The 15783-nt window shown below is 54.8% G+C and overlaps 3 pseudogenes; all 3 read left to right on the forward strand.

Annotated features, from left to right (window-relative positions):
- On the forward strand, positions 1-175 carry LOC126485573 (U2 spliceosomal RNA; annotated as a pseudogene).
- A 6134-nt stretch (positions 176-6309) lies between these two features.
- Positions 6310-6484, forward strand: LOC126485574 (U2 spliceosomal RNA; annotated as a pseudogene).
- A 6136-nt stretch (positions 6485-12620) lies between these two features.
- LOC126485576 (U2 spliceosomal RNA) lies at positions 12621-12795 on the forward strand (annotated as a pseudogene).
- Positions 12796-15783: the final 2988 nt, after the last annotated feature.

Raw genomic sequence — 15783 nt, forward strand, 5'->3', positions numbered from 1 at the left:
AAAAAAAAAAAAAGTGTAGTATCTGTTCTTATCAGCTTAATATCTGATACGTCCTGCATCGCAGGACCAGAATATTAAACTCATTTTTGGTTCATGACGGAGTGCTAGGGGCTTGCTCCACCTCTGTCGCGGGTTGGCCCGGCATTGCAGTACCGCCGGGATCGGCCCACCTAAAATTAATTAAAACACAGACTGAAATGGGTTAATATTCTGCAGTGATGAGATATTCCGCTGGTGGCTAAACTTGTCGTAGTTGTCGATGTGCCCAGTAGTTAGCTGCCTACACACCACGATTTCTTTTAATTAATTTAAGATTATCTCAAGCATTTTTTTTTTTTTTTTTTTTTTTTGCCGTTAGCCGGACCGCTCTTGCAGCCGCATTACACTAGGCTGGTAATTTATCGTGGCCCAGAGCAGTGCCTTCGGATGTGTCGTTGGCGTCTCCTATTGTCCGGCCACAGATAATTTTAATTAAATTTTTTGGAGTTATATCCTTAGCTCCTCGCGAACGTCGTCGTCGCCGCCGCACGCACGCAGAATGCGTGTGCACACACACGTATGCAGTAGGCGGTGGACGATGCAAGCACTCGGCTAGGTGTAGCTCGCGCCAGCCTCGCGCCGATGTAGCTCGCGCCAGCCTGGAGCTGCTGTGGGGCGGACTCACGGCTTCTCCACTGCCCTGGCAGCTAGCGGCGTTCAGATGGGGGTCGCAGTTTACTCTTGGACATGGAGGGTAGTACTGGGCTGTTGACGAGTGCTCTCGTGAATTGTCGATCCTTCCTGTTCTTGCTTTTGCGATGTTTTCGACGGTCGCCTGTTGCCATATCGGCCCGTACCACCGTGTGTCACTCCCACAAGTGGAGCGCACACGCTGCAAGCATTTAGGCCCTTCCACTGCGGTTTTTCCTTATCGCTTCTCGGCCTTTTGGCTAAGAAGCACCCCGCGGTCGGAGCGGTCCGTTGTGCTCTGTAGCGGGTCGCGAGTCGCGTTTCGTGGTCGTTTCGTTTGTTCTTGGTTTTTCCAGCGTTGATATTTTTGCGGTGAATATGTCGAACCGGTCGAACAGTATTCAATGCGTATTCGACAGAGCAGCGAGACGGCCTACGGCCTTTGAAATACAGGAATGGATATTTGGTGATCTGAAAGTACCGGAAAATGACGTCGACACCTTTCAACTGGATTTTGTCTTATTCTCGTTATTCGTGAAATTTCTCGACCAGGAGAAATACGAAAAGTATGGCCTGGCACTCGCGGGCGAACATCCGTTCCGCTACTTCGATGGAACTGTCGGAACAGTGCATATAGTGCCATCTGGCTTTGGGATACGGACTGTGCAGGTATTTAACGTACCCCCTGAGTGTCCCAATGACGTAATCGGCCGTGTCCTGTCGCGGTATGGCACGGTGCTCAGCATCACGAATGAGAAGTGGGGAAGTGCCTACCGTTTCCAGGGCAACAGCGGCGTTCGTAGTGTCCGCATGGACCTCCGCCAGCACATCCCGTCGTATATAAATGTTGCGAGTACCAGGGCCCAGGTCACCTATATTGGGCAACCGCAAACTTGCTCCCTTTGTCACTCGACGGAGCATCTCCGCGTGGACTGCCCGCGCCGGCGTCCTGTGCAACTGCCGCGGGAACGCGCTGCTGGTACCGACCTTGTGCCTCTCCTCAGCGAGGTAGTGGCGGGCGCTGCCCACCGTCCCGCTGAGCGACCTGACGTGTCGCCCCCGCCAGAAGCAGTGCAACCGGTACCCAGTGCACCGGCTGACGGACCCGTCCCGGACCAGACGCCCGTTGTGGCGGTACCGCCGGCGGCGTCTGATGTGCCTGCTCTGGCGAGTGATGTGGTCGCTGTCGAACAGATGGAGGTCGTTCTTCCTACCCCGCCCATCCCGGCAGATGACGCTAAGTCCCCCCGCCGTCGTCATCGGCGCAAGAAGGCGAACCCGGACCAGCCGGCGGAGGAAGCGGACGGTTTACGTCCTCCTGAGAGCGGCAGTGAGGCTGACTCTCAGGCCTCCTCAGTTTCCCGCTCTGTTTCCGCTGACCGCTTGGGCGGTATGCGGCAAACTGCTCGGCAACTAGAGGCTCTTATCAGTTCCTCGCGAGATCGGGGAGCGATCCCTGCAAAACGGAAACATGACCAGGGTAGCGACCAGCCAATGCAGCGTACTCGCACCCTTTCACATCCTACTGTGTCCGACGCGTCTGCGCCGCCTGGCTTAGACTATCCTGCCGATGGGGGAGGCCTGAACTGGGCTGACGACGAGGGCGATGACATGCGTGATTGAGTGGGTCTTTCCCCACATGAGCTGCTTGGTATTTGTTTCTCACATCCGGGGTGATATCGCTGGGTTCTGGTGTGGATATTTCCACACCTGCTTCCCTACGGCCGTGACCCTATCTGCCGTTGTCTACTCTGTGTTGCTCTCCCATGCCTGCCTTTGACCGTCCGCCGGGAGCCCTCTCCCTTTTAACGATCAATATCAACTCCATCTCCAACCCGGTCAAACTTCGATCTCTGAAGGACTTTCTCCGCCTTGGTGCGTTTGATGTGGTCTTTCTCCAGGAAGTTTGTGCCCCTTTTCTATCTGACCTTGCTGGTTATGAGGCGCTGTATAACATCGACCCTGACGCCCGGCGGGGTACTGCTTTGCTTTACCGATCAGAGTTTATTCCATCCCACGTTACCACGCTACCCAACGGTCGCGTTCTTGCATGTATCCTTCAAGATGTCCTTTTTCTAAATGTCTATGCTCCTTCCGGTGCTAACCACAGGCATGGCAGAACAACACTTTTTCAGTCTGATCTCCCCCCTTTCTTCGCAGCTCGTCGCCCTATCGTCTTTGGCGGAGACTTCAACTGTGTGGTGGCCGAAGTTGACCAGGTCCCGACGCCTATGCGGTGTGAAGCGCTCGCTTCACTCCTTCGGGCGGCTGACCTTACTGACACATGGCGCCACTTCCATCCCGCCTACACGCAATTTACCCACATCTATCCCACTGGAGCCAGCCGTATTGATCGTGTTTATGTCTCGACTGATTTGACTCCCGCCCTTTGTGCCGTCCAAGTCATACCCGTGGCCTTTAGTGACCACTGTGCGTACTCGTGTTCCTTGCGTATCGCGGGTCCTGCCCCGGTTCCTCGTGGCACCTCTTGGAAGATGAATACCCTTCATCTGTCCCTGCCCGAACTTCGTGCTCTTGTCACGAAAACGTGGCAGGATTGTCTCGTGGACACTTCCCGGTACCCTACCACGGTGGTTTGGTGGCTCCGCTGTGCGAAGCCCCGGCTGCGACGTGTTATCCGGCAATACAGTCGCGACGTCGCCCACTGGAAACGTAGCACGTTGGCCTTCTATCAGCAGTGTCTCACTGACGCCCTGACTCTTCCTGCTGACCGGTATGATCAGCTCCGCATGCGCCTCAACAAAATTAAGGCGCAAATCCTTCGCTTCTCTCGGGAGAAAGCCGACGGTATGGTGGTGCGGTGTCGTTCTGCATCCCTGATTGAAGGCGAGGAGCCATCCCTTTATCACCTAGCCTCTGAACGAACTCGTGCCAAGAAGAACACCATTTTGCGCCTTAAGACAGACGATGGTGCGCGTATCACAGACAACCGCGACGTCCTCCAACACCTGACGGACCATTTCACGCACCTCTTCCAGGATGTTGAGGTCGACGTTGCCGCCCAACGTGCACTTGTCAGTGGGGTGCCCACTTCTTTGGATCGTCATGACCGCGGCTCCTTAACCGAGCCCCTGACACTCGCTGACCTCACATCTGTCCTCCGTGCCTGTCCGGGACGCAAGTCACCTGGCCCCGACGGTCTCCCTTATGAGTTCTACCAACAATTTTGGGACCTGCTCGGCGACCGTTTCTGCACAATGTGCGAGGAGATTTTTGCTGGATGCGACTTACCCGCCGACTTTTTATCTGGACGTATTGCCCTTATTCCAAAGGTGACTGGTCACTGCCGAGCTCAAGACCTGCGTCCTATCACTGTCCTTAACACTGACTATAAGTTGGTGGCACGATGCGTGGCCTCTCGTCTCAAACAGGCGATGACTAAGGTACTTTGCCCCACTCAATCCTGTGGCGTTTCGCGTCGGAACATCTTCACCGCCGCTTCCCTGTACCGCGATGTTGTCTTCCTCACCGCTGACACTCGCACCCCGGCTGCCATTCTTTCCTTGGACTTCGCCGGTGCCTTTGACAGGGTCTCGCACCCTTACCTGCTGGGCGTTATGTCGCGGATGGGTTTTGGGGAGCGCTTCATACGCATCATCCGGAACTTCTTGGATGGGGCAAATTCCACTATCGTGGTGAACGGTTGCCGGTCGCGCCCCATTCCCATCAGACGGTCAGTTCGACAGGGGTGTCCCTTGTCGATGTATTTGTTTGCCTTAGCGCTGGACCCCATGCTGCGTGACATTGGCCGGTTGGTCGACGGTGTCGTTCTCCCAGGCGTCACCTTCCGCTGTGCGGCCTACGCCGATGACGTTGGTGTGTTCGTTGCTAACGCAAGGGACATCGATTCCGTTCGCCGCATTCTCGATGTTTATGAACGGGCCTCCGGTGCTCAGTTAAATCCCAACAAGACTGTGTTACTTCCGCTAGGGCCACGATCTTTGACCGTCGAACGCCCCTGGTACCGAGTTGTAGGGGAACAGCGTATCTTGGGTCTTGAGGTGACTGCCTGTCCGCAGCGTATGTTAACCCTCACGTGGCGGCGGCTTCTCACACGCATCAGGGGCCTTTGCGTGAGCCACGCTGATCGACGGCTCGACCTCCATCAACGCATCCGGCTTATTAATGGTTATCTCCTCTCACGAGCATGGTATGTCGCCCAACTCCTTACGCTGCCGAAGCAGATCGGCCGAGCCATATCCCAAGCAGTATATTGGCTCTTGTGGCGGCATGCGCTGTTCAAGGTTGATGCGCTGACCTGTATGCTGCCGAAGGTCGATGGCGGCCTTGGCCTCATTGACTTTTCTCGGAAATGTGCGGCCCTTCTGATTCACCGTGTCGCCGCTTTGCGCGACGCCGACCCCGGTGGGACTACAGCGGTCCTCTTCGACCGTTATCGTCCACACTCGGCGCGTGCACCGGTCTGTTTGATGCATATTCCGATCCGGCTGACGACGGTCAGAGACTATTACTTCCACCGCAGTTATGTCCTCGCAGTGGCCACTGACAAGGCACGCACGTCGAAGCGCCTTTACCAGGCACTCCGAGGCCAGCCCAAGCCCCATAAATTAGAGGACAGACGACCGTCGGTCATCTGGCGCCAAGTTTGGGCTAATATTAACAACTCAGCCCTTCCCACGGCGGTTTCAGCGCTATGGTACCGTGTCGTCAACAATTTAATCCCCACTAACCATCGCCTGGCGGCCATCCGCCTACGGCCCTCGGCTGCTTGCGGCCGCTGTGGTGACGTTGACACCAGGGAGCATCGCCTCCTCTGCCCCCACGTCACAGAAGTGTGGACCCTTGCACGTGTACTCATAGCGCTGATCGGTGGGACGACGCCAGCAAATGTATCCACCGACTGGTTCCTGACACCTGATCTTCAAACACAACCCCGACCAAGGCGAAACGCAATGGTGTGGCTCTTGGGCCACACCATTTTCACGATCTACGACCTTTCCCTCGCCGATGCTGTCTCTTACATGGACTACCTGTGGAGCCAGCATCGCGTGGCGGAATCTGCTCGAAACTATACGACCACTTTTGCCCGGTATTTGAAAGTTGCAATGATCCATGGATACCAAACGGTGTTCCAGGTTGCCTAGGGCACCTTGTCCAGGCATTGCCTGGGCTTGCCCCTGGTTTTTTTGCACCAATCTTTGACTTGACTCCCCCCGATTCGCAATTGGAACAACTATTGCCATAACTTTATTGGAAAAATAGGAATCACGCAATCAATCTTAGAAGCTTATTCCTTCGTTAATTCTCTGGGCGATGGGATTATCTCGCCAGTTTTATTTTCATTTGTGTGTGCTGCCGTCCCTCTTTTTAATTTCCTTTCATTTCCTTTCATTTCTATCTTTCTTTCTTTCTTCCTTTTGGTTCTCAACTCACTATTTCTTCACACCTGCAGAGTGAGGTGTCTTTCTGAGTCAAGTGTCGTCGCCCATTGCGGCATAGCAGAGTATGCCCCTCGCTTTTAATTTCGTTCCTGGCAACAAGTCTTGCTACTCGATGCACCATGTTGTGCGTGCTGCGGCGACACTCTAGGATGGCGGCAATTTTGGAGAGGACAAGGTAAAAAAAAAAAAAAAAAAAAAAGAATACAAAAAAAAAAAAAAAAAAAAAAAAAGTGTAGTATCTGTTCTTATCAGCTTAATATCTGATACGTCCTGCATCGCAGGACCAGAATATTAAACTCATTTTTGGTTCATGACGGAGTGCTAGGGGCTTGCTCCACCTCTGTCGCGGGTTGGCCCGGCATTGCAGTACCGCCGGGATCGGCCCACCTAAAATTAATTAAAACACAGACTGAAATGGGTTAATATTCTGCAGTGATGAGATATTCCGCTGGTGGCTAAACTTGTCGTAGTTGTCGATGTGCCCAGTAGTTAGCTGCCTACACACCACGATTTCTTTTAATTAATTTAAGATTATCTCAAGCATTTTTTTTTTTTTTTTTTTTTTTTGCCGTTAGCCGGACCGCTCTTGCAGCCGCATTACACTAGGCTGGTAATTTATCGTGGCCCAGAGCAGTGCCTTCGGATGTGTCGTTGGCGTCTCCTATTGTCCGGCCACAGATAATTTTAATTAAATTTTTTGGAGTTATATCCTTAGCTCCTCGCGAACGTCGTCGTCGCCGCCGCACGCACGCAGAATGCGTGTGCACACACACGTATGCAGTAGGCGGTGGACGATGCAAGCACTCGGCTAGGTGTAGCTCGCGCCAGCCTCGCGCCGATGTAGCTCGCGCCAGCCTGGAGCTGCTGTGGGGCGGACTCACGGCTTCTCCACTGCCCTGGCAGCTAGCGGCGTTCAGATGGGGGTCGCAGTTTACTCTTGGACATGGAGGGTAGTACTGGGCTGTTGACGAGTGCTCTCGTGAATTGTCGATCCTTCCTGTTCTTGCTTTTGCGATGTTTTCGACGGTCGCCTGTTGCCATATCGGCCCGTACCACCGTGTGTCACTCCCACAAGTGGAGCGCACACGCTGCAAGCATTTAGGCCCTTCCACTGCGGTTTTTCCTTATCGCTTCTCGGCCTTTTGGCTAAGAAGCACCCCGCGGTCGGAGCGGTCCGTTGTGCTCTGTAGCGGGTCGCGAGTCGCGTTTCGTGGTCGTTTCGTTTGTTCTTGGTTTTTCCAGCGTTGATATTTTTGCGGTGAATATGTCGAACCGGTCGAACAGTATTCAATGCGTATTCGACAGAGCAGCGAGACGGCCTACGGCCTTTGAAATACAGGAATGGATATTTGGTGATCTGAAAGTACCGGAAAATGACGTCGACACCTTTCAACTGGATTTTGTCTTATTCTCGTTATTCGTGAAATTTCTCGACCAGGAGAAATACGAAAAGTATGGCCTGGCACTCGCGGGCGAACATCCGTTCCGCTACTTCGATGGAACTGTCGGAACAGTGCATATAGTGCCATCTGGCTTTGGGATACGGACTGTGCGGGTATTTAACGTACCCCCTGAGTGTCCCAATGACGTAATCGGCCGTGTCCTGTCGCGGTATGGCACGGTGCTCAGCATCACGAATGAGAAGTGGGGAAGTGCCTACCGTTTCCAGGGCAACAGCGGCGTTCGTAGTGTCCGCATGGACCTCCGCCAGCACATCCCGTCGTATATAAATGTTGCGAGTACCAGGGCCCAGGTCACCTATATTGGGCAACCGCAAACTTGCTCCCTTTGTCACTCGACGGAGCATCTCCGCGTGGACTGCCCGCGCCGGCGTCCTGTGCAACTGCCGCGGGAACGCGCTGCTGGTACCGACCTTGTGCCTCTCCTCAGCGAGGTAGTGGCGGGCGCTGCCCACCGTCCCGCTGAGCGACCTGACGTGTCGCCCCCGCCAGAAGCAGTGCAACCGGTACCCAGTGCACCGGCTGACGGACCCGTCCCGGACCAGACGCCCGTTGTGGCGGTACCGCCGGCGGCGTCTGATGTGCCTGCTCTGGCGAGTGATGTGGTCGCTGTCGAACAGATGGAGGTCGTTCTTCCTACCCCGCCCATCCCGGCAGATGACGCTAAGTCCCCCCGCCGTCGTCATCGGCGCAAGAAGGCGAACCCGGACCAGCCGGCGGAGGAAGCGGACGGTTTACGTCCTCCTGAGAGCGGCAGTGAGGCTGACTCTCAGGCCTCCTCAGTTTCCCGCTCTGTTTCCGCTGACCGCTTGGGCGGTATGCGGCAAACTGCTCGGCAACTAGAGGCTCTTATCAGTTCCTCGCGAGATCGGGGAGCGATCCCTGCAAAACGGAAACATGACCAGGGTAGCGACCAGCCAATGCAGCGTACTCGCACCCTTTCACATCCTACTGTGTCCGACGCGTCTGCGCCGCCTGGCTTAGACTATCCTGCCGATGGGGGAGGCCTGAACTGGGCTGACGACGAGGGCGATGACATGCGTGATTGAGTGGGTCTTTCCCCACATGAGCTGCTTGGTATTTGTTTCTCACATCCGGGGTGATATCGCTGGGTTCTGGTGTGGATATTTCCACACCTGCTTCCCTACGGCCGTGACCCTATCTGCCGTTGTCTACTCTGTGTTGCTCTCCCATGCCTGCCTTTGACCGTCCGCCGGGAGCCCTCTCCCTTTTAACGATCAATATCAACTCCATCTCCAACCCGGTCAAACTTCGATCTCTGAAGGACTTTCTCCGCCTTGGTGCGTTTGATGTGGTCTTTCTCCAGGAAGTTTGTGCCCCTTTTCTATCTGACCTTGCTGGTTATGAGGCGCTGTATAACATCGACCCTGACGCCCGGCGGGGTACTGCTTTGCTTTACCGATCAGAGTTTATTCCATCCCACGTTACCACGCTACCCAACGGTCGCGTTCTTGCATGTATCCTTCAAGATGTCCTTTTTCTAAATGTCTATGCTCCTTCCGGTGCTAACCACAGGCATGGCAGAACAACACTTTTTCAGTCTGATCTCCCCCCTTTCTTCGCAGCTCGTCGCCCTATCGTCTTTGGCGGAGACTTCAACTGTGTGGTGGCCGAAGTTGACCAGGTCCCGACGCCTATGCGGTGTGAAGCGCTCGCTTCACTCCTTCGGGCGGCTGACCTTACTGACACATGGCGCCACTTCCATCCCGCCTACACGCAATTTACCCACATCTATCCCACTGGAGCCAGCCGTATTGATCGTGTTTATGTCTCGACTGATTTGACTCCCGCCCTTTGTGCCGTCCAAGTCATACCCGTGGCCTTTAGTGACCACTGTGCGTACTCGTGTTCCTTGCGTATCGCGGGTCCTGCCCCGGTTCCTCGTGGCACCTCTTGGAAGATGAATACCCTTCATCTGTCCCTGCCCGAACTTCGTGCTCTTGTCACGAAAACGTGGCAGGATTGTCTCGTGGACACTTCCCGGTACCCTACCACGGTGGTTTGGTGGCTCCGCTGTGCGAAGCCCCGGCTGCGACGTGTTATCCGGCAATACAGTCGCGACGTCGCCCACTGGAAACGTAGCACGTTGGCCTTCTATCAGCAGTGTCTCACTGACGCCCTGACTCTTCCTGCTGACCGGTATGATCAGCTCCGCATGCGCCTCAACAAAATTAAGGCGCAAATCCTTCGCTTCTCTCGGGAGAAAGCCGACGGTATGGTGGTGCGGTGTCGTTCTGCATCCCTGATTGAAGGCGAGGAGCCATCCCTTTATCACCTAGCCTCTGAACGAACTCGTGCCAAGAAGAACACCATTTTGCGCCTTAAGACAGACGATGGTGCGCGTATCACAGACAACCGCGACGTCCTCCAACACCTGACGGACCATTTCACGCACCTCTTCCAGGATGTTGAGGTCGACGTTGCCGCCCAACGTGCACTTGTCAGTGGGGTGCCCACTTCTTTGGATCGTCATGACCGCGGCTCCTTAACCGAGCCCCTGACACTCGCTGACCTCACATCTGTCCTCCGTGCCTGTCCGGGACGCAAGTCACCTGGCCCCGACGGTCTCCCTTATGAGTTCTACCAACAATTTTGGGACCTGCTCGGCGACCGTTTCTGCACAATGTGCGAGGAGATTTTTGCTGGATGCGACTTACCCGCCGACTTTTTATCTGGACGTATTGCCCTTATTCCAAAGGTGACTGGTCACTGCCGAGCTCAAGACCTGCGTCCTATCACTGTCCTTAACACTGACTATAAGTTGGTGGCACGATGCGTGGCCTCTCGTCTCAAACAGGCGATGACTAAGGTACTTTGCCCCACTCAATCCTGTGGCGTTTCGCGTCGGAACATCTTCACCGCCGCTTCCCTGTACCGCGATGTTGTCTTCCTCACCGCTGACACTCGCACCCCGGCTGCCATTCTTTCCTTGGACTTCGCCGGTGCCTTTGACAGGGTCTCGCACCCTTACCTGCTGGGCGTTATGTCGCGGATGGGTTTTGGGGAGCGCTTCATACGCATCATCCGGAACTTCTTGGATGGGGCAAATTCCACTATCGTGGTGAACGGTTGCCGGTCGCGCCCCATTCCCATCAGACGGTCAGTTCGACAGGGGTGTCCCTTGTCGATGTATTTGTTTGCCTTAGCGCTGGACCCCATGCTGCGTGACATTGGCCGGTTGGTCGACGGTGTCGTTCTCCCAGGCGTCACCTTCCGCTGTGCGGCCTACGCCGATGACGTTGGTGTGTTCGTTGCTAACGCAAGGGACATCGATTCCGTTCGCCGCATTCTCGATGTTTATGAACGGGCCTCCGGTGCTCAGTTAAATCCCAACAAGACTGTGTTACTTCCGCTAGGGCCACGATCTTTGACCGTCGAACGCCCCTGGTACCGAGTTGTAGGGGAACAGCGTATCTTGGGTCTTGAGGTGACTGCCTGTCCGCAGCGTATGTTAACCCTCACGTGGCGGCGGCTTCTCACACGCATCAGGGGCCTTTGCGTGAGCCACGCTGATCGACGGCTCGACCTCCATCAACGCATCCGGCTTATTAATGGTTATCTCCTCTCACGAGCATGGTATGTCGCCCAACTCCTTACGCTGCCGAAGCAGATCGGCCGAGCCATATCCCAAGCAGTATATTGGCTCTTGTGGCGGCATGCGCTGTTCAAGGTTGATGCGCTGACCTGTATGCTGCCGAAGGTCGATGGCGGCCTTGGCCTCATTGACTTTTCTCGGAAATGTGCGGCCCTTCTGATTCACCGTGTCGCCGCTTTGCGCGACGCCGACCCCGGTGGGACTACAGCGGTCCTCTTCGACCGTTATCGTCCACACTCGGCGCGTGCACCGGTCTGTTTGATGCATATTCCGATCCGGCTGACGACGGTCAGAGACTATTACTTCCACCGCAGTTATGTCCTCGCAGTGGCCACTGACAAGGCACGCACGTCGAAGCGCCTTTACCAGGCACTCCGAGGCCAGCCCAAGCCCCATAAATTAGAGGACAGACGACCGTCGGTCATCTGGCGCCAAGTTTGGGCTAATATTAACAACTCAGCCCTTCCCACGGCGGTTTCAGCGCTATGGTACCGTGTCGTCAACAATTTAATCCCCACTAACCATCGCCTGGCGGCCATCCGCCTACGGCCCTCGGCTGCTTGCGGCCGCTGTGGTGACGTTGACACCAGGGAGCATCGCCTCCTCTGCCCCCACGTCACAGAAGTGTGGACCCTTGCACGTGTACTCATAGCGCTGATCGGTGGGACGACGCCAGCAAATGTATCCACCGACTGGTTCCTGACACCTGATCTTCAAACACAACCCCGACCAAGGCGAAACGCAATGGTGTGGCTCTTGGGCCACACCATTTTCACGATCTACGACCTTTCCCTCGCCGATGCTGTCTCTTACATGGACTACCTGTGGAGCCAGCATCGCGTGGCGGAATCTGCTCGAAACTATACGACCACTTTTGCCCGGTATTTGAAAGTTGCAATGATCCATGGATACCAAACGGTGTTCCAGGTTGCCTAGGGCACCTTGTCCAGGCATTGCCTGGGCTTGCCCCTGGTTTTTTTGCACCAATCTTTGACTTGACTCCCCCCGATTCGCAATTGGAACAACTATTGCCATAACTTTATTGGAAAAATAGGAATCACGCAATCAATCTTAGAAGCTTATTCCTTCGTTAATTCTCTGGGCGATGGGATTATCTCGCCAGTTTTATTTTCATTTGTGTGTGCTGCCGTCCCTCTTTTTAATTTCCTTTCATTTCCTTTCATTTCTATCTTTCTTTCTTTCTTCCTTTTGGTTCTCAACTCACTATTTCTTCACACCTGCAGAGTGAGGTGTCTTTCTGAGTCAAGTGTCGTCGCCCATTGCGGCATAGCAGAGTATGCCCCTCGCTTTTAATTTCGTTCCTGGCAACAAGTCTTGCTACTCGATGCACCATGTTGTGCGTGCTGCGGCGACACTCTAGGATGGCGGCAATTTTGGAGAGGACAAGGTAAAAAAAAAAAAAAAAAAAAAAGAATACAAAAAAAAAAAAAAAAAAAAAAAAAAAGTGTAGTATCTGTTCTTATCAGCTTAATATCTGATACGTCCTGCATCGCAGGACCAGAATATTAAACTCATTTTTGGTTCATGACGGAGTGCTAGGGGCTTGCTCCACCTCTGTCGCGGGTTGGCCCGGCATTGCAGTACCGCCGGGATCGGCCCACCTAAAATTAATTAAAACACAGACTGAAATGGGTTAATATTCTGCAGTGATGAGATATTCCGCTGGTGGCTAAACTTGTCGTAGTTGTCGATGTGCCCAGTAGTTAGCTGCCTACACACCACGATTTCTTTTAATTAATTTAAGATTATCTCAAGCATTTTTTTTTTTTTTTTTTTTTTTGCCGTTAGCCGGACCGCTCTTGCAGCCGCATTACACTAGGCTGGTAATTTATCGTGGCCCAGAGCAGTGCCTTCGGATGTGTCGTTGGCGTCTCCTATTGTCCGGCCACAGATAATTTTAATTAAATTTTTTGGAGTTATATCCTTAGCTCCTCGCGAACGTCGTCGTCGCCGCCGCACGCACGCAGAATGCGTGTGCACACACACGTATGCAGTAGGCGGTGGACGATGCAAGCACTCGGCTAGGTGTAGCTCGCGCCAGCCTCGCGCCGATGTAGCTCGCGCCAGCCTGGAGCTGCTGTGGGGCGGACTCACGGCTTCTCCACTGCCCTGGCAGCTAGCGGCGTTCAGATGGGGGTCGCAGTTTACTCTTGGACATGGAGGGTAGTACTGGGCTGTTGACGAGTGCTCTCGTGAATTGTCGATCCTTCCTGTTCTTGCTTTTGCGATGTTTTCGACGGTCGCCTGTTGCCATATCGGCCCGTACCACCGTGTGTCACTCCCACAAGTGGAGCGCACACGCTGCAAGCATTTAGGCCCTTCCACTGCGGTTTTCCTTATCGCTTCTCGGGCCTTTTGGCTAAGAAGCACCCCGCGGTCGGAGCGGTCCGTTGTGCTCTGTAGCGGGTCGCGAGTCGCGTTCGTGGTCGTTTCGTTTGTTCTTGGTTTTTCCAGCGTTGATATTTTTGCGGTGAATATGTCGAACCGGTCGAACAGTATTCAATGCGTATTCGACAGAGCAGCGAGACGGCCTACGGCCTTTGAAATACAGGAATGGATATTTGGTGATCTGAAAGTACCGGAAAATGACGTCGACACCTTTCAACTGGATTTTGTCTTATCTCGTTATTCGTGAAATTTCTCGACCAGGAGAAATACGAAAAGTATGGCCTGGCACTCGCGGGCGAACATCCGTTCCGCTACTTCGATGGAACTGTCGGAACAGTGCATATAGTGCCATCTGGCTTTGGGATACGGACTGTGCGGGTATTTAACGTACCCCTGAGTGTCCCAATGACGTAATCGGCCGTGTCCTGTCGCGGTATGGCACGGTGCTCAGCATCACGAATGAGAAGTGGGGAAGTGCCTACCGTTTCCAGGGCAACAGCGGCGTTCGTAGTGTCCGCATGGACCTCCGCCAGCACATCCCGTCGTATATAAATGTTGCGAGTACCAGGGCCCAGGTCACCTATATTGGGCAACACGCAAACTTGCTCCCTTTGTCACTCGACGGAGCATCTCCGCGTGGACTGCCCGCGCGGCGTCCTGTGCAACTGCCGCGGGAACGCGCTGCTGGTACCGACCTTGTGCCTCTCCTCAGCGAGGTAGTGCGGGCGCTGCCCACCGTCCCGCTGAGCGACCTGACGTGTCGCCCCCGCCAGAAGCAGTGCAACCGGTACCCAGTGCACCGGCTGACGGACCCGTCCCGGACCAGACGCCCGTTGTGGCGGTACCGCCGGCGGCGTCTGATGTGCCTGCTCTGCGAGTGATGTGGTCGCTGTCGAACAGATGGAGGTCGTTCTTCCTACCCGCCCATCCCGGCAGATGACGCTAAGTCCCCCCGCGTCGTCATCGGCGCAAGAAGGCGAACCCGGACCAGCCGGCGGAGGAAGCGGACGGTTTACGTCCTCCTGAGAGCGGCAGTGAGGCTGACTCTCAGGCCTCCTCAGTTTCCCGCTCTGTTTCCGCTGACCGCTTGGGCGGTATGCGGCAAACTGCTCGGCAACTAGAGGCTCTTATCAGTTCCTCGCGAGATCGGGGAGCGATCCCTGCAAAACGGAAACATGACCAGGGTAGCGACCAGCCATGCAGCGTACTCGCACCCTTTCACATCCTACTGTGTCCGACGCGTCTGCGCCGCCTGGCTTAGACTATCCTGCCGATGGGGGAGGCCTGAACTGGGCTGACGACGAGGGCGATGACATGCGTGATTGAGTGGGTCTTTCCCCACATGAGCTGCTTGGTATTTGTTTCTCACATCCGGGGTGATATCGCTGGGTTCTGGTGTGGATATTTCCACACCTGCTTCCCTACGGCCGTGACCCTATCTGCCGTTGTCTACTCTGTGTTGCTCTCCCATGCCTGCCTTTGACCGTCCGCCGGGAGCCCCTCTCCCTTTTAACGATCAATATCAACTCCATCTCCAACCCGGTCAAACTCGATCTCTGAGGACTTTCTCCGCCTTGGTGCGTTTGATGTGGTCTTTCTCCAGGAAGTTTGTGCCCCTTTTCTATCTGACCTTGCTGGTTATGAGGCGCTGTATAACATCGACCCTGACGCCCGGCGGGGTACTGCTTTGCTTACCGATCAGAGTTTATTCCATCCCACGTTACCACGCTACCCAACGGTCGCGTTCTTGCATGTATCCTTCAAGATGTCCTTTTCTAAATGTCTATGCTCCTTCCGGTGCTAACCACAGGCATGGCAGAACAACACTTTTTCAGTCTGATCTCCCCCCCTTTCTTCGCAGCTCGTCGCCCTATCGTCTTTGGCGGAGACTTCAACTGTGTGGTGGCCGAAGTTGACCAGGTCCCGACGCCTATGCGGTGTGAAGCGCTCGCTTCACTCCTTCGGGCGGCCTGACCTTACTGACACATGGCGCCACTTCCATCCCGCCTACACGCAATTTACCCACATCTATCCCACTGGAGCCAGCCGTATTGATCGTGTTTTATGTCTCGACTGATTTGGAACTCCCGCCCTTTGTGCCGTCCAAGTCATACCCGTGGCCTTTAGTGACCACTGTGCGTACTCGTGTTCCTTGCGTATCGCGGGTCCTGCCCCGGTTCCTCGTGGCACCTCTTGGAAGATGAAT

This window comes from Schistocerca serialis, chromosome 6 (genome assembly GCF_023864345.2).
Source record: "Schistocerca serialis cubense isolate TAMUIC-IGC-003099 chromosome 6, iqSchSeri2.2, whole genome shotgun sequence".
Lineage (NCBI taxonomy): Eukaryota > Metazoa > Arthropoda > Insecta > Orthoptera > Acrididae > Schistocerca > Schistocerca serialis.